Below are 24,476 nucleotides of genomic sequence, written 5' to 3' on the forward strand. Positions count from 1 at the left end.
GAAACAAAAGCTTAATATTTTGAAGAGCGTTCGGAGTTAGTACTGGGAGGGGAACTGAACTCTGACCAGAATCTAAAGTCCACAGAGTGTTGACACTCGATGAGCAAAAGAGAGGGAGAGGCGAAGGACGTGGGCAGGGATCGGGATTTTATTGCACAATAATCTAGACCAAACTGAACTTGAACTTTTGCAATGTTCGGGAATCAGAGACATGGACAAGACTGTTCCTGATGAAGTCCAACAATATTCACGAAGGAGACTGTGCACTAACGACCATGTAGTCTCAAATCAGAGTGTTAACTGCTTATTTGGCAACATACAGGTGTTGTTGTCCGCATGCAGTTTCCGCCCTTTGCCCTTCTGGGTATTAGACCGTGCAAACATGGAAGGTGATTGGCACAACAGATCTTCAAATTCACAGATAATGTGACAATAAAATACGTTGCGTTTTTCTAAACGGAGACACACTTACTGATCAATCTGATAAAGAGTCACTAGTCCCGAAACGTTCACTGTCAAAGATACTGCAATACTTGTCGTGCTTCGTTAGGAACATCTGTTTTCGATTCAGATCTCCAGCACCTGCAGCTCATTGTTTTACTGCAAACTTATTAAATGTTTTTGGAGCTGCGACATTTCAGATAAGTTCACTACAGTCTTGGTGGATTTCTTTTGGGAGGCAGGGGATGAGTTTTGCCACAAATCTCTGAGACTTTAACTTGTTCTCTCAGCCAGTGTATTTTTTTTACAACTGCTTGAAATTATCTATTGTCAATGAAATGCTTTAGTGCATCGTGGGCGATTCAGTCTTAATATTGCAATATTTCAAAAGCAGATAGTTTTGTTGTGGTTCTGTTCACCGAGCTGGGAGTTTTTGTTGCAAAAGTTTCATCCCCTTTCTAGGTGACATCCTCAGTGCTTGGGAGCCTCCTGTGAAGCTCCGGCTGATGCCGGAGGAATCAGCACAGAAGCGCTTCACAGGAGGCTCCCAAGCACTGAGGATGTCACCTAGAAATGGGACTAAACGTTTGCAACAAAAACTCCCAGCTCGGCGAACAGAACCACAACAACGAGCACCCGAGCTACAAATCTTCTCACAAACTTTGAGCAGATAGTTTTATTTTTGTCTGTTCAAGATGGTTATTGCCTTATGCTTTAGTGGTTTAAATATTGATTATTACTTATCACACCAAGCCTGCATGTTGCAAAGAACAAGGAACAATGCAGCACAGGAACAGGCCCTTCAGCTCCCCCAGTCTGCGCTGACACATTTTGTCTTTCAATATTAAAACTGTCTTCATTTACAAGATCCGTATCCCTCTGGTCGCTTCATACTCATATATTCATCCTGCAACTGTGTCTGCTTCCACCATTTCCCCTGGCAGTGCTTTCCAGGCACTCATCGCCATTTCAGTGAAAAGCTTGCCTCAAACATCTCTTAACTTTTCCTCATGTCCGCTTTCCACCCGTCCTCTCCCCCCCTCCCTCCCACATACACACACACACACCCCACCTACCCGCATCTTGAACCTGTGTCACCTAGTAATTAATCCTTTCACTCTGGGAAAAGATATATTCTTTCAGCTCTATCCATGCTATTCACAATCTTATAAAATTTCAATCAGTTTGCTCCTTAGCCTCCTGCATTCCAATGGAAACAAGCCCAACCTAACAAACCCTTCTTCATTGCTAAAATTCCACCTTCCAGACAACAACCTAGTAAAGCTTTCCTGTGCTCTTTCATAATCATCCACATTCTTGTGCTATTTTGGTGACCAGAACTGTATGCAATTTTCCAACTGTGACCTCACTCCTGCTCTACAAAGCTGCATCACAACTTGGTCATGCTTAAATCCAATGAAGAGAAGCATGTCAGAGGCATTTTTAAAAAATACATTATCTATCTTTGCTACCAAATTCAGTAATCTGTTGATCTGCAGCCCTACATCCCTCTGCATATCAATACTCTGAAGTGTTACACCAGTCACTGTATAATTTCCACATTTTAATTGACCTTCTACAATGCAACACCTCACATTTGTCTGAATCCATCTGTTGCTTTTCTGCCCATGCCTTCAATTGATGTATATTCTGCTGTATCCTCTGGTAATTCTCCTCATTCCACCAACCTTTCTATCATCCACAAACTTACTAATTAGATCAGCTACAATTTTCCCCAAATCATTTATGTTTACCACGAACAGCAGAGGTTCCAGCATTTATCCCCGCAGACATCTAGGTGGAGGCTTTTATCATGCAAACATGTACAGAACGATCTTGGGGTTCCAGTCTATAGCTCCGTGAACATCGCCACACAGATATGGTGACAAAGAAGGTGTATGGGTTGCTTGCCGTTATTGTTTGGGGAATTGAGTACAAAGATCAGGACGTCATGTGTCAGTTTTGTAAGACGTTGGTTTAACGACACTTTTACATTTACCAGGATTCTGCCTGGATTAAATGATATGAACTGAAAGGGGAAGCTAGAAAAACTCAGCATGTTGTCTCTTGTGTGACGGAGGCTGAGGGGAGGCTTCAAAGAAGTTTAAAAATCATGAAATGCATAGATTGGGTTGACAGTCAGAGTTCTTTTTTTTCCCCAGCGTTGAAGTGTCAAATACTAGGGAACTTGCATTTAAGATTGGAGGGTGAAAGCTCAATAGAGATTTGAGAGGCAAGATGTTTACACAGAGTTAGGAGTTTGGAACGCATTGGCAGGGGTGGTGGTGGAGGCAGATATAATACACATTTAAGGGATTTTTAGATATGCATATGAATATGCATGAAATGGATGGATATGGACCAATATTAGGGGAAGTAATTCATTGCATTTGGTATCATGTTCGATACTGAAAATGTGTTGCTGGAAAAGCGCAGCAGGTCAGGCAGCACCCAAGGAGCAGGAGAATCGACGTTTCGGGCATGAGCCCTTCTTCAGGAATCCTGAACAAGGGCTCATTCCCGAAACATCGATTCTCCTCTCCTTGAATGCTGCCTGACCTGCTGCGCTTTTCCAACAACACATTTTCAGCTCTGATCTCCAGCATCTGCAGTCCTCACTTTCTCCTCCTCTCATGTTCGGGATAATATCATGGGCTGAAGGCCCCATTCCTGTGCAGTTCTATGTTCTATGTTGTTCTAAACAATATTCTGTTCCTCTATTAAAGTGGACAAATTCACATATCCCAACAATACGCTGTATTTATTAGGTATTTTCTCACTCATTTAACTAATTAATTCAAATTCTAGGCTTGTTTAGTGTCATGAGGTGTGGAGGTGAAGGTGAATGGTATTCATTCAGGTGCCATTCTGGGAACACAATTTAAATCTCACTGCAGCAGATGATGAAAACTGAATTGCATTTTTAAAAATAATATTGAAAACAAAATGCCGAAAAATAAGCACAAAGCCATGGTCAATTGACAGTTTTCTCAATAAATCTGGTGCAGTTCACCAGCATCCGACAGGGTGAAAAATGCAACTTCAAACCCATAACAATGTGATTGACTTTTCTGTGACTTCTTAAATTGTCTCAATCACTCTGTCATACCAACCGAAAGTCTCAAAAAGGAATGCAAAAGAATGGACCTGCTAACTTTGATGGAAGAGTTAAAAATGGCAAGAGCAAACTAAGCCTCGTCGACCCTACAGTGCCTTCCTCATTAATGGCTGGGGCTGCAGTCAGAATTGAGAAAATTGTCTCTACAATCAAGCAACAGGCCAACAGGATAGAGCCAGTCGTGTTGTCGGCATAGTAGCATAAACTGGAGTACGTTGCCCTGGGCAAGCTCACATTGATTCCGAACACATAGTAAATCATCAAAGGATAAAGGTAGGGGTGCCTAGAAAACATGATGAGAAAGAAACTGTTCACTACTCATTAACAAATGAATTCTGACATTAGGTGTGAACATATAACTTCGTTGGAACAGATATTAGAACACTGAATAAAAATCAATATCTTTTGTATTTCCTGTACAGTGTGGTAAGAGCCGTCAACCTTAAACCGAATTTTGTGATTTGTCACGTGACATTCCTTGCCTCATTTGTGCTCACCACTCACGTGATCGGAGGAATCCAGATCAAATCAAATCAATTTTCCCAGGTGATATATCTTTCTTACTTCTGTTATTCCTTCACTCACGCCCATGTCTTTTATTTAGCCTGTTCCCTTGACAGGACATAGAAGCCACAGTTCACCATGTTAGTGTCAATAGTTGTTGTCTTCCTACTGCTATGTGTGATACTATCCCAATCCAGGAATTTATATTAATATTCATATTTTTATTAACATTTCTGTCCTTCAAATTCCTGCCCTCTATTCTCTTCATGAACATCTAGCTTCTTTTGTGACTGCTCATGAGTTTTGACAATTTGATCCATCTTCTGCTGAGTTTCTCTAAGCTGTTCACTTAAATGCGGAATAGGGGATGAGACGTCCTCATCATTTGGGAGGTAGTTGTGGAGCAGGTAGCATAGAACATAGAACATAGAACATGCGTCCATATGTTTGTCCAATGATGACTTAAATATATTTAAAGTTGGTGAATCTACTCTCGTTGCAGGCAAAGCATTCTATACCCTTCCTACTCGGAATAAGGAAACTACCTCTGACATCTGTCCTCAATTTAAAGCTATGCTGCCTTGAGCTCGCTGTCACCATACTTGGAAAAAGCCACTCCCTGTCCACTCTATCTAACCCTCTGATTATCTTATTTGCCTCTATTAAGTCACCTCTCAACCTTCTTCTCTCTTACGAAAGCAGCCTCAAGTCCATCAGCCTTTCCACGTAAGACCTTCCCTCCATACCAGGCAACATCCTAGTAAATCTCCTTTGCACCCTTTCCAAAGCTCCCACATCCTTCTAATGCTGTGACCAGAACTGTACACAATACTCCAAGTGCGGCTGCACCAGAGTTTTGTCCAGCTGCAGCATAATCTCATGGTTCCTGACCTCGATTCCTCTATTAATAAAAGCTAAAAAAAATTATACCTTCTTAAAAACACTGTCAACCTGGGTGGGAACTTTCGAAGATCTGTGTACATGGACACCGAGATCTCTCTGCTCATTTGCACTACCAAGAATCTTACCATTAGCCCAGTACTTTACATTCCGGTTACTCCAACCAAAGTGAATCACCTCACATTTCTCCACATTAAACTCCATTTGCCATCTCAGCCAAGCTCTGCAGCTTATCTATGTCAAGCTGTAACCTACAACATCCTTCGTCACTATCCACAACTCCACCGACCTTAGTGTTGTCTGCAAATTTACTAACCCACCCTTCTAATCCCTCATCTAGGCCATTTATAAAAATGTCGAACAGCAGTGAACCCAACACCAACCCTTGCTGTACACCACGAGTAACTGGACTCAGGATGAACATTTTCCATCAACCACCACCCTCTGTCTTCTTTCAGCAAGGCAATTACTGATCGAAACTGCTATATCTCACACAATCCCATGCCTCTGCATTTTGTACAATAGCCTACTGTGGGGAACATTATCGAACGCCTTGCTGAAATCCATATACACCACATGAACCAGTTTATTCTCATCTACCTGTTTGGTCACCTTCTCAAAGAACTCAACATTTGAATTAAAGCTCACTGGTCAATAATTACCAGGGTTGTCTCTACTCCCCTTCTTGAACAAGGAAACCACATTTGCTATCCGCCAGCCTTCTGGCACTATTCCTGGAGACAATGACGATTTAAAGATCAATGCCAAAGGATAGGTAATCTCCTCCCTGACTTCCCAGAGGATCCTAGGATAAATCCCATCCGGCCCAGGGGACTTATCTATTTTCACTCTGCAGGATTTCTAATCATTCATCCTTGTGAGCCTCAATCCGACCTAGTCTAGTAGCCTGTATCTCAGTATTCTCCTTGACAACATTATCGTTTTCTAGCATGAATACTGTCAAAAAATATTCATTAAGTGCTTCCCCTATCTCCTCTGACTCCACACACAACTTCCCACTACTATCCTTGATTGGCCCTAATCTTACTCTCGCCATTCTTTTGTTCCTTAAATACCTATGGAAAGCCTGAGGGTTTATCCTGATCCTATCCAACTTCTCATGTCTCCTCCTGGCTCTTCCGAGCTCTCTCTTTAGGTCTTTCCTGGCTACCTTGTAACCCTCAAATGCCCTAATTGAGCCTTCACATCTCAGCCTAACATAATCCTTCTTCCTCTTGACCAGAGATTCCACTTCCTTCGTAAACCACAGCTGCCGCACTCTAGAGCTTTCTCCGTGCCTTATGCATACTTATCTAGGACACACAGGAGCTTTTCCTTGAATAATTTCCTCATTTCTAATGTGCCCATCCCCTGCAGATTCCTTCCCCATCTTATGCTTCTTAAATCTTCCCTAAACGCATCATGATTGCCTTTCCCCCAGCTGTAACTCTTGCCCAGTGGTATACACCTATCCCTTTCTATCACTAAAGTAAACATAACAGAATTTGATCGCTATCACCAAAGTGCTCACCTACTTCCAAATCTAACACCTGGCTGGGCTCATTACCCAGTACCAAATCTAATGTGGTGTCACCCCTTATTGGCTGTCTACATTCTGTGTCAGGAAGCCGTCATGCACACACTGGACAAACACTGACCCATCTATAGTAATCGTACTATAGTGTTTCCAGTCAATATTTGGAAAGTTGAAGTCCCCCATGACAACTATTTTGTTTCTCTCACTCCTATCGAGAATCATCTTTGCTATCCTTTCCTCTGTACCTCTGGAACTATTCAGATATCAATAGAAAACTTACAACTGGGTGACCTCCCCTTTCCTGTTTCTAACCTCAGCCCATACTACCTCAGTTGAAAAGTCCCCAAATATTCTTTCTGCAACTGTCCTTGACCAGCTATGCCACCCCCCCCCCCCCCCCCTTAACCATCTTCTCTGTTCTTACTGAAACATCTGAATCTTGGAATCTGCACCAACCATTCCTGTCCCTGCTCTATCCATGTCTCCGAAATGGCCACAACATCAAAGTCCCAGGTACCAACCCATGCTGCAAGTCACCCACCTTATTCTGGATACTCCTGGCATTGACAGCCACACTTCAAACCAGCTTCTTGTTTGCCTGTTCCATCCTTCATCTCTGACACTTGATTTCGGACCTCCCTTTTCTGTACTCGATACTTGGTTCCCATTCCCCTGTTGGATTAGTTTAAACCCACCCCAATAGCCTGACACTTCACCACCCCCCCCCCCCCAACACACCCCACTTGCCCCCCCCCCCCCCACTCCGGAATATTGGTACCTCTCTGGTTCAGATGAAGACCATCCTGCTTCTAGAGGTTCCAACTACCTAAGAAAGAGCCCCAATTATCCAAGAATCCAAAACCCTCCCTCCTGCACCATCCCTGCAACCACGTGTTCAACTCCTCTCTCTCTCTCTCCCTATTTCTTGCCTCACTAGCACATGGCACAGGAAACAGACCAGAGACAACAACTCTATTCGTCCTAGCTCTAAGCTTCCATCCTAGCTCCCTAAATGTCTGCCTTAAATCTCCATCTCTCTTCCTACCTATGTCGTTGGGTGCCTATGTGGACCTCGACTTGGGGCTGCTCCCCTTCCTCCTTAAGGGTTGCAAAAACATCATCAGCGACATCACGAACCCTGGCACTTGGGAGGCAACACACCAACCGTGAGTCTCTCTTGTCCCCACAGAACCTCCCATCTGTCCCCCTAACTGTGGAGTCCCCAATGACTACTAGTCTGCTCCTCTTCCCCCTTCTCTTCTGAGCAGCAGGGACAGACTCTCTTCCAGAGCCCTGAGCCCCACTGCTTTCCCCTAGTAAGACATCCCCCCCAACAGTATCCACAATGGTATACTTATTGTTGAGGGGATTGGCCACAGGGGATCCCTGCACTGCCTGCTGGTTCCTTTCCCGTCCTCTGACTGTAACTCATCTACTCTTTCTTGTACCTGAAGAGTACCTCCCTGTAACTCCTCTCAATAACCCTCTCTGCCACCCTAAAGATCCGAAGTTCATCCAGCTCTAGCTCCCTAACGTGGTTTTCAAGGAGCTGAAGTTGGGTGCACTTCCCACAGATGTACTCAGCAGGGACACTAATGGTGACCCTTACCGCCCACATTCTGCAGGAGGAACATTCAACTGCCCTAACCTCCATTCCCACTATTCTAAATTCCCAAAGAGACTGTTGAAAAATAAGGGATAAAAAATAAATTTGTTACCTTACCAATCTGGTGCACAGAATCTATTTTTTTGGTTAGAGAAGGAGGATGGATGGGAGACACTACCTGAGTAGTGTTTCCGCGAACGCAACCACACAAATATATGACTTCCCAGAAGTCCTTCGCTCCTCCCTCGCACCTCTCAGCAAATGGGCATTCCCAGATCTCATTCGGGCTTGGCCAATAGGAACCAAGATGGGTGATGGAGAAATGTAATCTATGACGTCTCTTTGGTTCACACACAATCCTGTCTTTCTTTTATTCTGATTGCGTGATATGGCCGGCCATTGCTTATTTCTAATATATGCCCTTTCATCGTATTAAATTCACATATATAAACTCTTGTTCCAAGTTACTGTGTTCTAGTATCGACTCAGGTTGGATCAATTGCACCAGTGATAGATATCTCTCCCACTTTCGATCTGGCCAGCGTTATGTCTTACCTGGTCCACTATGCAGAATCCACATGTGTCATCCTCTTGTTTTCTGTCGATCAAGTCATAGAATTATAGAGATATACAGCATCGAAACAGACCCTTTGGTCCAACTCATCCATGCCGACCATATATCCTAAACTAATGTAGTTCCAAATGCCAGCACTTGGCCCATATACTGCTAAACCCTACCTACTCATGTACCCATCCAGATGTTATTTAAATATAGTAAATATACCAGCCTCCACTACTATATTGGCGGCACATTTTCTTTAACTGATCTGGACACCTGAAATGTTGATTATAATGGGTAAATTATCAGATAATATCTCTCCTTTGTTTAATGGTGTTATTCCAATAAGTGAACCCTCTGTCAGGAGTGGGCATTTCATTTCTCTTGACGTAGTGGTCGAAGCAGGGGTCACACCTACAACGATAAGACAAGCTCCTACCCTTACTGGAAGGCCTCCCCATTTCCTCATTTATCGCTTTGATCAGTCTGTCAAATATTCATTTGGTGTCTTCAGCGCTCCCGCCCCCTCCCCCCCGCCCTTATTCTGCCTTTTGAACGACGCCCATAATTAGGGATTACTTAGGCGTTTCTGAGTAAGAACCTGAAATGTTAACATTGCTTTCTCTTCACAAATGTTACCACATCTGCTGAGTTTCCACAGCAAATTCTAGTTTTGTCTTGTCAGATGTAGGGTTTGATTTGTTTAAGTATTCGATGATTATGTTGTAAGTCAGACCTGAACAATAAATTTTCATGTTACACAGGTTGCATTTACAGCCCTGGAGCTGTTGGGGTTTATCCTGATGCACTTTTTGAACAACGGTTTAGGGATTGGATGGCGATGCAAAGAGAGAAATTCACGAAAGTCATTATCATAGTAAGAGATGGAGCTAGATAAGTTGGATGTGATGGGGTGGTGACTAAAGGGCCTGCTATTACAGGGCGTGAATCTGCAACAAGATCTGGACAAATCCAGATTTGGGGCTGAAAAGCGGCAAAGAACGTTTGTGCCATACAAATATCAGGCAGTGATCGTCTCCTGTAAGAGACAATACAATCATCACACCCTCACATTCAATAATGTTACCGTCACTGAATTTCTTACAATCAATATACTGGGGATGGCTGTTGAAACTCTCTTAGAATTTCCATATAAATGCAGTTTATATGCATTTATAAATGCATATAAATAGTGGCCGTCTATTGGCAGGTCAGAGGCTAGAAATACTGCAGCGAATAACTCACATCCTGAACCTCTTTCCCCCTCCCCAAAGTATGTTTACAATCCACAAGGCATAAGTCAGAAGTGTGAAGGAATGTTCCTCACTTGCCTGGATGGGTGCAACTCCAACAACACATAAAATACTTGACACAATTGAGGACAAAGCAGCCCCCTTGATTGGCACCACACCTACAAACATCCATTACCTCCACCATCAATGCTCAGTAGCAGCAGTGTGTATGATCTACAAGATGCAGTACAGAAAATCCCCAAAGATCTTTAGCTAACACCTTTCCAAATTCACCAGTACTTCTATCTCGAAGGACAAGAACCGCTGATACATTAGAACACCACCAGCAGCAAGTTTTACACCAAGCCATTCACCACATGACTTGCAAATATAACACAGTTCTTCCACCGTAGCTGGATCAAAATCCTGGAATTCCCTCCCGAACTCATTATGAGTCCATATACATCACATAGAATACAACGGTTCAAGAAGGAAGCTCACCACCATCTTCTTAAAAGCAACCAAGGAGTGACAATAAAAACTGAACACATGTGAGGCCCAAATCTCAGGACTGATCAAAAAAAATTAATAATAAAAGACAGATTGCTGGCCAACATTTTGCACACCATTTCACTGGAGAATTTGTAATCTGCAGCGAGTACGCACTGTGATAGAATTCCATCCAGGTCCATTTTCTGAATCTCCAGCATGTCCACCAACCCAACCTTATTCTGCTTCACTGTCTTAGTCCAACAGGTTCATTTACTCCTCTCCGAGGTCTCAGTCTGATTTCCCTTCATGTGGCCGGTTTTAAAGGCATGGTTTATTGTCCAGACCCGACTGAAAATTAACTGGACCCAAAACCTTAATTCTGATTTCTATGGGCTGCATTCAGTAATGTCATGAGATGCTTCCCTTCATATTTCCCTCCACCCTCCACACCCCCATCCCCACCCCACACTTATTTGTTGTATAGATGAACTCTGGCCAGCTCCTCTCTCATACTTTCGTAGTTACCTCTACTTGATTATAATACCATTGTATTTGATTGATGTTTCTCCCTTTCAAATTGCATGATGAATTCTATCATGCTGTTGTCACTGCTCTCAAGGAGTTCCTTCACCTCAGCTCCCTAGTCAAGGCTGCCTCATTATACATCACGAATCCGAGAATTGCCCATTTCCTGGTCGACTCTACCATAAGCTGCTCCAAAAAAAATCTCCTTGACTTTTATTAAATTCATGTTCTTGGGGTCTGCTATCAACATGATTTTCCCAGTCCATTTGCGCAGTGAAGTCACTTACGATTATTGTAAAAGTGTCTTTCTTACATGCCTTTGTTGTCTCTTAATTTAGTTTCTGCCCACATCCTGAGTACAGCGAGGCAGTCTACGCATAATTCCTATCAGGAATATTTTGCCTTTGTGGTTACTCAACTCTGCACGGACAGATTCTATGCATTTTTACTCTGTATCACTTCTTGCTATTGATATAATTTCATTTCTTACGACCAACGCAATGCTGCTCCCCACCCATCTGCCAGTCCTTTTGATGGGACATGTATTCTTAGGTGTTTAGTTTCCAGCCTTTATCCCCTTGCAGCTATTTTGTGGTGATACAGAACATTGTTCCCATCCATTTCAATTTGCACTACAAACCCATTTACCTTGATTCGTATTTTGTGTGCATTTAAGTACAGCACTTCAATCCTGCATTGACTGCGCCTCTTCTCATTGTTATCTCCTAATCTGCTGTGCCTGATTTTAGATTCCTGGCTCTTGCAATATTCTTTGTCATTTTACTTGTTTTGGAAACCTTAGGCTCTGCTGAGTGCTCTCCCACTTGAACTTCTTCCACAATTTTCCATGCAACTGAACCCACCCCCTCCACACTACTTCGATAAAAATCCACAGTTCTTGGACTCTGGTTGCAACGTGATTCAGGTGGAATGTATGCCATGAGATCAATTTCCTCTTTCCTTGCATTAATGCCAATGTTGCATGAATTCAAACCAGTTTATTCCACTTCAGTCATTGAGCTACACATTTACCTTGTTAGTCCTGTTGACCCTGTGCCAATTAGCTCGTGGCTCAGGTAATAATCTGAAGGTTCCCACCTTTTTGCTTCTGCCTTTCATTTACCACCAAGCTACTTGTATTCCTTCAATTCAGAGTCAGAGAGATTTAACTCATTCTCCTTTCTACATATATCGTCAGTACCCCATTTGGATCATGAAAACGCGATGCTTCCCCTCTTATTCCAAGTTCCTCTGCAAACGAGATGAGATATCATGAACTCAGGCATCAGACAGGCAGCATAATCTTTGAGACTCTCAATACGGACACAGAGAACAGTGTCTATTCCATTAACTATACTGCCCCCAATGACTACTGCATTTTCTGTTTTCATCACTCTTTTGAATGGCCCTCTGTACCACAGTGCTGTCGTACGTTTCCTCCTACTTCCCTCAGCCACACAGGGACCAAAGAAAACAAACGTGGCATGCCTCATTGACTATTGCACAATGATTCTGACCTACAAAATTGTGAAGTTCTTCGAAAGGATAGTCATGGCTGATATCAACTCAAATATCTGAGCTTGGCTGAATCCCTTGCAACTTTACGACCGGCGCACAGGTCCACAGCAGAAACCATCTCCCAAGCCCTACCCTCATCCCTGAAACATCTAGAAATTAAAGATACCTACTTTAAACTTGTATTTATTAACTGCAGCTCCCGCTTCACCACGATAATCCCAACCCAACTGAACTCCGAGGCTTAGGTCTGTGCTCCGCCCTCTGCAACTGGATCCTCAACTTCCAAACCCACAGACCGCAATCGATGAAGATATACAACAGCACCTAATCCACTACAGTGCTCAACACTGGTGCGCCAGAAGCATGTGTACTCAGCCCCTTATTGTTCTCCTTGTTCACTCATGACTATGTGACCAAATTCTGTCCAAACTCCATCTACAAGTTCGCTGAGGATACCACCATTGTATGCCAGGTATTAACCAACGATGACACAGAATACAGGAAAGAGATAGAATACTTGATGCCATGGTGTAAAGGTAACAATCTCTCTCTCAACATCAGCAAAACTAAAGAGCTGAGAAGCAAGGAGTAGTGCTTGCCTTTATCTACATCAATGGAGCGGAGGTGAAGATAGCTGACAGTGTCAAGTTCATTGAAGTGAGGGTAACCAACAATCTGTCCTGGATCACCCAATTTGATGTAATGGTGAAGTAGGCACAACAATGCCTCTTCTTCCTCAGGAGGCTAAGCAAATTTGACTTGTCTATGAGGACCAAGTGAGGTCTGCATATGCTGGAGATCAGAGCTGAAAATGTGTTGCTGGAAAAGCGCAGCAGGTCAGGCAGCATCCAAGGAACAGGAAATTCGACGTTTCTGGCATAACCTATTTCCGGAAAGGGAAATTCCTGATGAAGGGCTTATACCCGAAAAGTCGAATTTCCTGTTCCTTGGATGTTTCCTGACCTGCTTCGCTTTACCAGCAACACATTTTCAGCTCTTCTCTATGAGGACCCTCAGCAACCTTTACAGATGTAGCATAGAAAACATTCTATCTTACTGCAACATGGTTTCGTTAAGCAACTGTTGTGCCCAGGAGCTTAAGAAACCACAGAGAGTTTTGAACAAAAACAGTCAACTTTCATTCCACTGACTCTGTCTACAGATCTAGCTGCATCGAAAAAGCAGGTAAAATCATCAAGAATCACCCAATTAGCACACCATACGGCTCTAAACACACTTTATGATCACTTCAATTGCCAAACCAGGCAATACGTTACAGATCCTCCCCACCCTCTGGGTGCAAATACTGAATCTTTAAATCCCCTCTGAACATTCTGCATACCAATGGAAATTTAGCTCACTTGTTATTTACTCTTCAACTAAGGGAACTGCTGTTTTCAATTCACCCTGTCCATGGCCTCATGATCGTGGAGTCGAGAGTGTAGTGCTGGAAAAGCACAGCATGCAAACAGCATCCGAGGAGCAGAGGAATTGATGAATTCTTGATAAAGGGCTTTTGCATGAAACGTCAATTCTCCTGCTCCTCGGATACTGCCTGACCTGCTGTGTTTTTCCAGCACCACACTTTCCACTCTAATCTCCAGCATCTGCAGTGGTCACTTTAGCCTCATGATTGTAGAGCCCTCTGTGGCGCAGTGGTAGCATCCCAAACGGAAGCAAGAGACCTGGATTCAAATCCCAAGTGTTCCAGCGGTGTATCGTGCGTATCTGATCATGCTCAGCTGGAGTAATAGGTTACGATTTTAAAAATGGATAGAAAAGGTCCTGTCATGATCTTATGCACTTTTTATGATGTCTTCCTTAACATTCCCTGCTCCAAAAAGAAAGAGGTGACCTTATCTAACCTCCCTTCGTAGTTGAAATGCTCTACTTCAACTACTTCGTGAAATAAGAACAGAACTGCTGGAGAAACTCAGCAGGCTTGGCAGTATCTGTGTATACGAAGCACAGTTAAAGTTTCAGGTCTAGTGACCTTTCACAATGATGGTACCTGCTAAAGGTAGTATATATGCTGAAGACAGGGTGTAGAGAACGTAAAGGTGTAAACCTGTATAGGTGGAGGTGGAGTCTATCGGAATAGAAATACATTGAGGAATGGATAATTGTAGACCAGGGAGAAAGAGGCGTTGCTGATTGTGTCTATCTGTCGGAGAAAATAGGTTGGCAGTGACAGGGGTGGGAGTGAATTAAAATGTATAGAGGAAGGCTCTAGAATTATTGAATTTGATAATGAGTCTTGAAGGCTCTCGCAAAGAAATGAGTCTGGACAGTGAGTTAAACACTAAAATGAAGAAAAATAACCATGGATGCTGGAAATCTGAAACTAAGTCAGAAATAGCTAGAGAAACTCAGCAAGTCAGGCAACATCTGTGACGAGGAAGCAAAGTTAAATTTCAGGTGCCGTGACCCTTCTTAAGGCACGCACGCTTTAAAGGAATTCTGTTCTTTCCTTCAACATGACGTCAACTCTAATCTTTCTTCTTCACCATATTACTTTGTTCGAGTGTTTGCCCAAAAATGCTTCTACAGCCAAGTCTCACTTCACAGCAACTGCCACTGGCTCACCCTTATGCCACATGGATACCAATGGAAGTTTTATCTTCATGTTTCAAATCCACCCAGGATCACAGGAGTCTGTGTGATGTATAGCTGTTCTTGTTGCATCCTGAGATTCACACACAATGCTATACAACACCATATGTGCACTCTCCAACTTCCACCCAACAGCGCTAGCTCACGTTATCTCTGAGCTGCCCTTTCCCTCAGTTTCAAATCATTCTCTGGCTCATTCGACATTACAACAGTATTCCTTTCTCTTCTTTCATGGATTAAGCTGCATTTCTCTTCAGGTGTGTGAACTCGAGTACACCATTCCTCTCCCTTACCTTCCTCCCTGCTCTTTCATTTGTCTCTTTCCACTCTCATAAGCTCACTCTTGGAGGGAATTTACTATCACTTCTGGCCTTCCATGCTATAATGCTGAATATTCAGTACACAGCAAAGGTCTTAGTTTTATCTTTCTGTACCCCAGCTAAGTGAGTTGCAGAAGCAACATTATATTGAACTCTTATTCCATTACCTTAGTTTCTTTAACAATTTCTTTGAGACAGAGTCCTTTTCTCATCCTATAGATGCCTTCACCTACCTCGAACACACTCCCTCCTCCCGGACACTTCTCTCCAGACTTTTACCTGCACTCAAATTGTTCATTGAGAACTGTTGATGTAACATCAGTCGCCTTAATTTCTCTGCTCCCTTCCACCCATTCAAACATGGCTCCCTCTGAATTGACTGCAGTCGATGCGGTCAGATCCAATTCTGACTTTGTAACTAAGACTCCCAACAATGGTGCTGCAGTTGTTGCCTGGAATACTGACCTTTACCTTGCAGAGTTAGTGTACCAGTCTTGGACATCTTTGCCTATCTCCCCCTAAACCATGTCATCACTAGAAAACATTAGGCTTGTGTTTCCATGACAGTCATTAATCTCACATTTTCTAGGGTCTACTCCTCAAAGCCTTCAAGCTTATAGATCACTGTACAGCCCGTTTCTATCTTTTTCCCAAAATCTGTCACTGGATTGCTCCAGCAGACATATTATTTTCAACTGTTTGTGCTCCATGGTACTTGTCTCTTCAGATCTCGACTCAAATCTTTTGACCTGTTCAGTCCCTTTCCACTTACACCCATGATTCGTCTGATGGTTTACAGTAGTTTCATAATTTCCAATTCAAAAGCACCAGTTGCCTCCTCTTGGCCAAGGATCCGAAATCCCTTTACCTGCTCATTGCCCATCAGGGTGATCTCAGGCCCCTCCACTTCTCCCTATAATTTGTCAGAACTGATTTTGAACTGCAGTCTGGGAGCAGAGAGCCCACAGTGCCATTAATGAGGGAGTCCATGGTTTTCACGAAGGAGTCTGTGAATAAACAGTGAGATAGTCTCAAGTCAGAATGGCTGAGTTTACATGGCAACTTACAGATATTGACATTCACAGGCATTTTTTGAATTTTGTCCTTCTGAGTATTCAAGGTCGCAAGTGTGGAAGGTGATTGGTGCACAATGTATGGATGAGGTGCCAACCTAATGAGTTGTATTGTTTTGTAAAAGGTTTCAAACTTAATGATCCTCCTGATGAAGAGTTGCTAGTCTTGAAATATCCATTCTGCTTTCTTCCCTAAAATGCTACAAGTCTTCTTGGTGTTTCACCAGAAATTTCTGTTTTCTTTTCACATCTGCAATACTTTCTGTTTGTTTTACGACATAGTTATTGACTATTGTTGGAGCTGTGGGGCAACACACTTGCTTAGCGTTAGCACTACTACTTTATAGTTCCAGGGACTTGGATTCAATTGTCAGCGCGAATGACTGTTGCTTGGTGTTTGCATATTCACCCCGTGTTTATGCAGGTTTCCTCGGAGAGCTCCTGTTTCCTTGACAGTCCAAAGATGTGCCAATTAGGTGGATTGGCTATGCTAAATTGCCCATAGTGTCCAGGGATGTGTCAGTTGAGTAGATTATGGTTACAGGGATAGAGTAGAAGAGCGAGTCTGGGTATGATGCTCTTCGGAGAGTCACTGTGGAATTGTTGGAAGTGGTGGAGGCTAGTACAATTGCAACATATAAAAGTCATCTGGATGTGTATATGAATAGAAAGGGTTTGGAGGGCTATGGGCCAAGTGCTGCCAGGTGGGACTAGATTGGGTTGGGTTATCTGATCAGCATGGACGGGTTTGACAGAAGGGTCTGTTTCTGTGCTGTATATATCTATGACGCTATGATGAATCTATGGAATTCACAGCCACAGAAGGCTGTGGAGGCCAGGTGATGGAGTTTCAGATGGAGGTAGACCAATTCCTGTCTGCAAAGGAATCAAGGATCATGGAGAAAAGGCGGGAGAATGGGGTTGAAGAACGGATCAGGTAGGTGATTAGAGTTGAGAATGTGGTGCTGGAAAAGCACAGCAGGTCAGGCAGCATCCAAGGGCAGGAAAATTTACATTTTGGGTTTTTAAGAAACGTATCAGCTATGACTGAATAGTGGAACAGATTTGCTGCCTTAAGGAACTTATTTCTGGTCTTATATCTTATGATCTTGTGGTCTCGCAGGAAATGCTTGAGGAATTGAAGTTTATTGTCAGAAATAGAATACATCTCTACATCTCCCTGCATCAGGGATATCGATCCATAGATTCACATTTCAGGTTGCATTGTCCATCAATTCTGGATGAGTAATTATTCAAGTGAAGTGTGTGGGATAAAACCTTGAACAATATGATACATTATCGTTTCATTTGAAAGAACTTACATCAGGAGTTGAATGGCCCTGCTGGATACCAAACTTGGGGTCAGTGAGCATGTGCTGCTTCCTAGCACTGTTAGAAGCAACCTTCATCACTTTATCTATGACCAAGTGTAGACTAATGAGGCGGAAACTGACCTAGAATTCGCCAGGATACGCCTGGGCAACTTTGATTGACTAGGTCAGCAATTCCTGGAGAACTGTTTCTGGAGTGATATCAGGTCTGATGGCCTTTGTAGCCTGCAGTGATTTCACTTTTCTCTCCATAGGTGTTTCCACGTCTACTGAATGCCTCCAGCATTTTCTTCTTTTTGTTATTGATAGATTCCTTGTTCTCAGCTTGCAACACCTAGTGTCATAGCGTCATAGAGATGTACAGCATGGAAACATACCCTTTGGCCCAACTCGTCCACGCTGGCCAGATATCCGAGATTAACCTAGTCCCATTTGCCAGCACTTGGCCCTATTCTTCTAAACCCTTCCTATCCATATATCCGTTTAGGTGCCTTTTAAATGTTGTAATTTTCCAGCCTCCACCATTTCTACTGACAGCTCATTCCATACGCTCACCACACTCTGTGTCAAAAAGTTGCCCCTTACGCCGTTTTAAATCTTTCCTCTTTTGATTAAATCTATATAGCCTCTAGTTTTGGACTCCACCATCAAAGGGAAATGACCTTATCTATTTACCCTATTCATGTGCCGCCTGATTTTATAAAACTCTACTCAGCCTCCAATATTCCAGGAAAAATAGCCCCAGTGTATTCCTTTGCTCGCTGTAGCTCAAACACTTAACCCACTGAAACTCTACGTTTTTCACAGGCTGTACTTGGGTAGCGTTGGCGTCATGAGATCGATGCTGAGACCTGCTTCACGAGTTGTAGCAACCCATTGAATCCAGTTGGCTCCTGGAGACTGATGCAATTTTTTGAGCCTGTAGCAAGTTGTTGCATTCTGTTAGAGTCGATCTACTCAGCTGCCATCTTAACTGTCCTGCCTGACTTGAAGGAAATCATTATTTAATTGACTATTGGTCACAGCATAATGTTATATATGCTAAACAATGCATGATAACATTTCTTAAGGTCTAAATGAACTATCTGCAGCCATTTGATGTTTCTATGGAATGGGTTAAAATTGATGATGATGTTTGACATTGAATAAGTCCTGTGATAGGTGACGCACATTTCTGTACATGCTGACAATGGCACAATCAACTTTCTTTTCTGTACTTGCGGTTCAAAACTATATAAGAGAGAGAGCATGCTGAATTGTTGGACGTCCCCTCTGAGTGCGAACATGAATGGTCTTCGGAACAAACCTCAGCTCCAGGCTAGACATCGATTGAAAAATCCCTGACTAGTGAAGGGCATGAAGCTTATTGCTATTTTCTCCTTTCTTTCTAATATTTTATTACTTAATAAGTTTATGTTATTGAGCCTTCTTTTTACGGTGTTTTGCTGAATCCAAAGAACCTTTGTGATACAAGGCAATGTTCAATCATGTCCTTTTTTTTTGAAAGCCAATCCAGTTCTCAATGACTGAATACTGACTGGTTCTGCGATCAGTTTTAATCCTGATCAGTTAGGAGTAAAATACACTTACTCAGTTCTCTGTCATTGAGAGATGATCTTTGACAGCCTGCTCGCACCAACAATTCATTTGGAATGAATGACTGAAGACAAATTATACAACACCAAAGTCCGTTCCAATTTATTTTACATCCGTGGCAAATAAATCACTGCGCTAACCATGCAATGCTCTGATGATCAAAGGAAATTATACATTTCTTAGATTTTTACATCAGACCATCCTCGTTGATTACAGATGAAACACAATGTCCATTGCTTACAAATATATCCAGTCAATAATTAGGCATCAAGCGTCTATCCAATTAGCTTGTGGACAGTAGCACAACTTGTCAATGCTCATCAGACACCTTATTAACCACTCTTGGACCTTCGCAATGATTCTCGTTGCTCAGGATTTCCATATATCTACCAAATCCTGGTTTGCACGTTTCAGCATTCAGTTTGTCAGCTCGCCTGTTTGCATGGCGATAAGAATATCAATAGCATATGCATAACCATTTTATACCATAAAACATAAATGTGTGGCGACAGGCAAATGCCGTGGTGAGAGACAAATGATGGATCCCAACATAGCCATGGAAGATGCATCATTCTCAACATATCTGCCTTTCTAACTGCCATCTATTTTTACTGAGTTTTATTGAATGTCTCTCAAACTACCTGTGATTATTTTGTTATAATCCGTTGTTGTATAAAGATTTTTAAGTTAATTTCACTAACTGTGCCTTCATGCCATTATATTGGCTGGTGGTCTAAATTAGAAACATAGAGCTATAGAGTCCTACATCATGAATTCAGGCCGTTTGGTTCAAACTGGTCAATGCCGAACAAAATGTCCACCCATGTTAAACTGATTTCCTTGCACTTGGCCCATACCCTTCGAATTCTTTCCTCTCTATGTATTTGTCCAAATGCCTCTTAAATGTTGTTACTGCATCTACCTCAACCACTTCCACTGGCAGCTCATTCCAGATGTGTACCACACTCTGTGTAAAAAACGTTGCCCCGCAGGTTTTCTTTTATTTTTTTCCCCTCTAAATTTAAACTGATCTCCTCTACTCCTCGAATCACAAACCCTGGGAAAAAGGCTGAGTTCATTCACCCTATCCATGCCTCTCATGATCTTAACACTTCTATAAGATTCGCCTTCAGTCTCCTATGCCCAAAAGAAAAAGTCCTTGCTTGTCCAACCGTTGCCTCTAATTCAGACCGTTGAGTCCAGGTAGCATCCTTGTAAATTTCTTCTGCACTCTTTCCAGTTTAATAACATCCTTCCTATATCAAAGGGACCAAAAACTGAACCCAATACTCGAAGTGTGACTTCACCAACATTCTTTATCGCTGCAACATAACTTCGCAACTTCTACACACAGTACTTCTGTCTGATGAAGGCAAGTATGCCAAAACCTTCTTTTCTGCGCTGTCTATCAGTGACTCAATTTTCGGAGAACTATGCACCTTAACTCCAAGGTTGCTTTGTTCCACGACATTCCTTAAGGTCCCACCATTTACCATGAAACTCGTACCTTGATTTGACTTTCCAAAATGAAAGATCTCACGGTCATCGATATTAAATTCCATTTGCCATTTCTCGGCTTAGTTCTCCAGCTGATCAAGGTCCTCATACAAATTCTGATAACCTTCCTCAGTGAAAATGACATCACCGATTTTGCTGTCATCTGAAAACGTACTAATCGTGCCTTGTACATTCTCATCCAAATCATTGATATAGATAACAAACAACAATGGGCCCAGCAGTGGCCCCTGAGGCACTTCAGTAGACACAGGCCTCCAGTCCGAAAAGCATCCTTCTACTATTACCTTCTGCTTCCTGCCATCACGCAAAATTTGAATCCAGTTTGCCAACTCCCACTGGATTCTGTGTGATTTAACCTTCCAGAGCAGGTTTCACCTACCATGTGGAACCTTGTCAAAAGCCTTACTGAAATCCATATAGACTATATCTACCACCCTGTTCGCTTCACCAAGTTGACTGGACGAGTGCACCTATGATGGAAATTAAGGAAAATAGTCCAAATTTATTTCCTTTGCTGGCTATGCTCGCCATTATCTCCTCACCTTCTAAAACTTGCCACTCACATGGGGCATGGTGACTTTCAATTCATTTGTTTACAAATGTTTAGCGTTATAGAATATCACAGCAGAATATTTTAATATATCTTGCTTCCAATGTGTCAAGATGCATCTATCTGTGAGGTGACTGACAAAAAATTTGTCATTTATATTATTCTTAGCATATCTAGGGTTTATTTACAAATGTGCTCTAAACATGAAATTATGTGCCATGTGGGATACTTTATTTGAATTTTGAAACCAAAATGTGTCCAATAACAATATCCAATTTCTACTTTTGCATCACATCACCTTACCCCCCAACCCCACCACCCCACCCCACCCCCATCCCACCACCCACTAATTCTTGTCTGACAGAACTCCTACTGAGCTTACAGTTCTCAGATCAAGTTTATTTTTGGACTGTTAAACTTACCACCAGGATACACGAACACTAATTAGCCTCAAAAAGATATGGCTCACTATCAATAGTTTCCATACATACAGACAAAGAAGGGCACCACTTTGACTGGGACAACACACACAATCTAGAAAAGGTGAAACAAAGACACACATGAGAATTCTTACAGGCAAGGCATTCTAACCAGAACTCCATCAATAAACACATCGATTTAGATCCTATCTACCTTCTCTTGAAAGACAGAACTGGAAATTACATTACCCACCTTAAGAAACCAAGAGCTATAAATCGAGAGGTGGGACACAACACCAGCACTTCACCGGAGACTCTCACTGATGATGTTACATAGTATGGTGATAAAATGTCTGAAAACAATTCTTCCAGCTCAGTAGGCTAACTTACATACATATCATCAACCTGAGTGACAACTCTCAAAAATTGCTAGCTTTCCTCTATCTCCACCAATGAAAGTGTCCGCCCCTATTAATTTGAAATTGGTAGGGAGACATGATGGGTGAACGTTTTAGCAGTTTTTAAGGCCACAGATTACAAGCGGTACATTATTTTCTCCATTGGGATTTGATCCTGGACAAAAGAATGAAAATATCCTGTCAGTGAAAGTGTGGGTGAAAGTGTGGATATGGGAAATGGTGCCAGCATTGTAAAATGACACCTGTCCATCCTCATAGTCCAGGAAAACCCCGATCTTTTCGGGATTCAGGCATAGGGTCTTCAGGATGTCAGAGCGTGATGAGATTTTCCTTGTTCTCGACCACACTGTCCAGTAACCATTCACAGGGCAGGAATCTATTTTCCCTTTTCTCCTAGCCTTCTCTCGAATCACTCCAATTTCCCACTCAGTCTTGTTCCTAACCTCCACTTCGTAATGTCTCCTGATGTGAATGCTTCCGATCCCAGGGCACCAAACCAGTTGTCAAATCTTTCATTGGTGCATTGAAGCTCCTGATCTTTGTGTTGAGTCTCACACTGGTGCAGTACTCAGACAGGAGGAGCCGGAGATGCGCTGTGTTTGGATTCAAAGTCAGAGCAGCTGGAGCTGCAAAAAGAACATTTTGAAATAGCACTCTCAATGACTGTGGGTGATTTAAAGAGAGCAATGGACGGGAGCAATGGAGAATGAGGGGACAAGGAGGAGTGAGTAGGAGCAGGACTAGTGCTAGGAGCAGGGGGGGAATCAAGAGTGGATGAAGAAAATAAGATCAAGAAATGAGAAAGCTGGAAATTGAAACGAGAGAGGATAAAGAAAGTGATACATGGTACTGGGAGAAATGCAGGATAAAGACCATAGGAAGGAATTAGACTCTGATAAATTGAGGCCTGTTGTCAGTCGGTTGGGAGTGAGTAGAGGGCGAACTGAGTTGGTTCTTTTGGCACAACGGTAATGTCCGTTTTTCTGAAACTACAGGCCTGGGTTCTAGCTTCACCTGTTGCAAATATGTGTAACAGCATGGCCTGAATAGGTTGATTAAAATATCAAGAGGCAGAATTGGCGAGGACGGCAAGACGTGTGCGAAATGTGAAATTTGTGATTGGTTATTGAAAGAGAAATTAGGGAGAGGGGAGACGATAGGCAGGACGGTAGAGGGGAAAAAAGGAAGATAGGAGTAAAGGAGAGACAGAGCATATTTGTGAGAGTGCAAGTACCAAAAGAGGTGGCATGAATTTGGAAGACAACTGAGGAGGCGCAAGTGTAGGATGAAGGCTCGGTGCATGGGAGTAGGGAGAGAATTTGAACACATAATACTGGCTGATTGAAAGTGTGCCAGATTGGAGGAAGCACAGGAAGGGGAGTAGTAGTGGGAGAAAGTTTGGGTCAGATGTGAAAATTGCAAGACAGAGAGCGAAAGAGCATGATGGAATGATGAGGAAGCAAGAAATAATAGAAGTGACATGGAGAGTGACAGCATTTGAGGAAGGGGTAAAGAAGCACATGGAATCAGGAAGCGGAAAGACTCAGTGGATAAGTGAAGAGGAAATGCAGAATGAAAAGAAGAGAAAGTTGAGAAGAAAAGCAGAGAGAGAGAAAATAGAGGATGGTGAGGAGAAGGGAGAGAAGTGAGGAAAATTGGTTGGGAGAAACAGCAAGTAGGAGAAAAGAAAGCGAATGTGATTTGAAGAGAGGTAGAGCACTGTTTAGATGATAGACGTAGAGCAGATAATGAAGCAAATAAACAGGGCACTGAGGTAAGATTTGATTTGGGTAGTGAAGAAACAGATAGAATAAAGAATCGGGGAATATTCAAAGCCAAAATAGGTGAGAATGTTCAGTATGTAAAAAGTAAGAGGGTTAGAAGAGAAGTGCAGGGAGAAAATTAATCATGGGTGAAGATCGATGCAGAGATGATTGAGGTAGAAAGTGGTACAACTCTCCAGAAAACACAAGTGTGTGTGTGTGTGTGTGTGTGTGTGTGAGAGAGAGAGAGAGAGAGAGAGAGAGAGAGAGAGAAAGAATAAATACGGATTATAAGGAAGAGAAAATGAGAGGTAGAGTTATACTAAATGGAAACAAACCCTTCCGTCTAAGTTGTCCATGTTGACCAGATATCCTAAATTAATGTAGCCTCGTTTGTGAACATTTGGCTTATATCCCTCTAAATCCTTCCTATTCTGTACCC

The sequence above is a fragment of the Hemiscyllium ocellatum genome, chromosome 35, assembly GCF_020745735.1.
Source record: "Hemiscyllium ocellatum isolate sHemOce1 chromosome 35, sHemOce1.pat.X.cur, whole genome shotgun sequence".
In the NCBI taxonomy this organism is placed as follows: Eukaryota; Metazoa; Chordata; class Chondrichthyes; order Orectolobiformes; family Hemiscylliidae; genus Hemiscyllium; species Hemiscyllium ocellatum.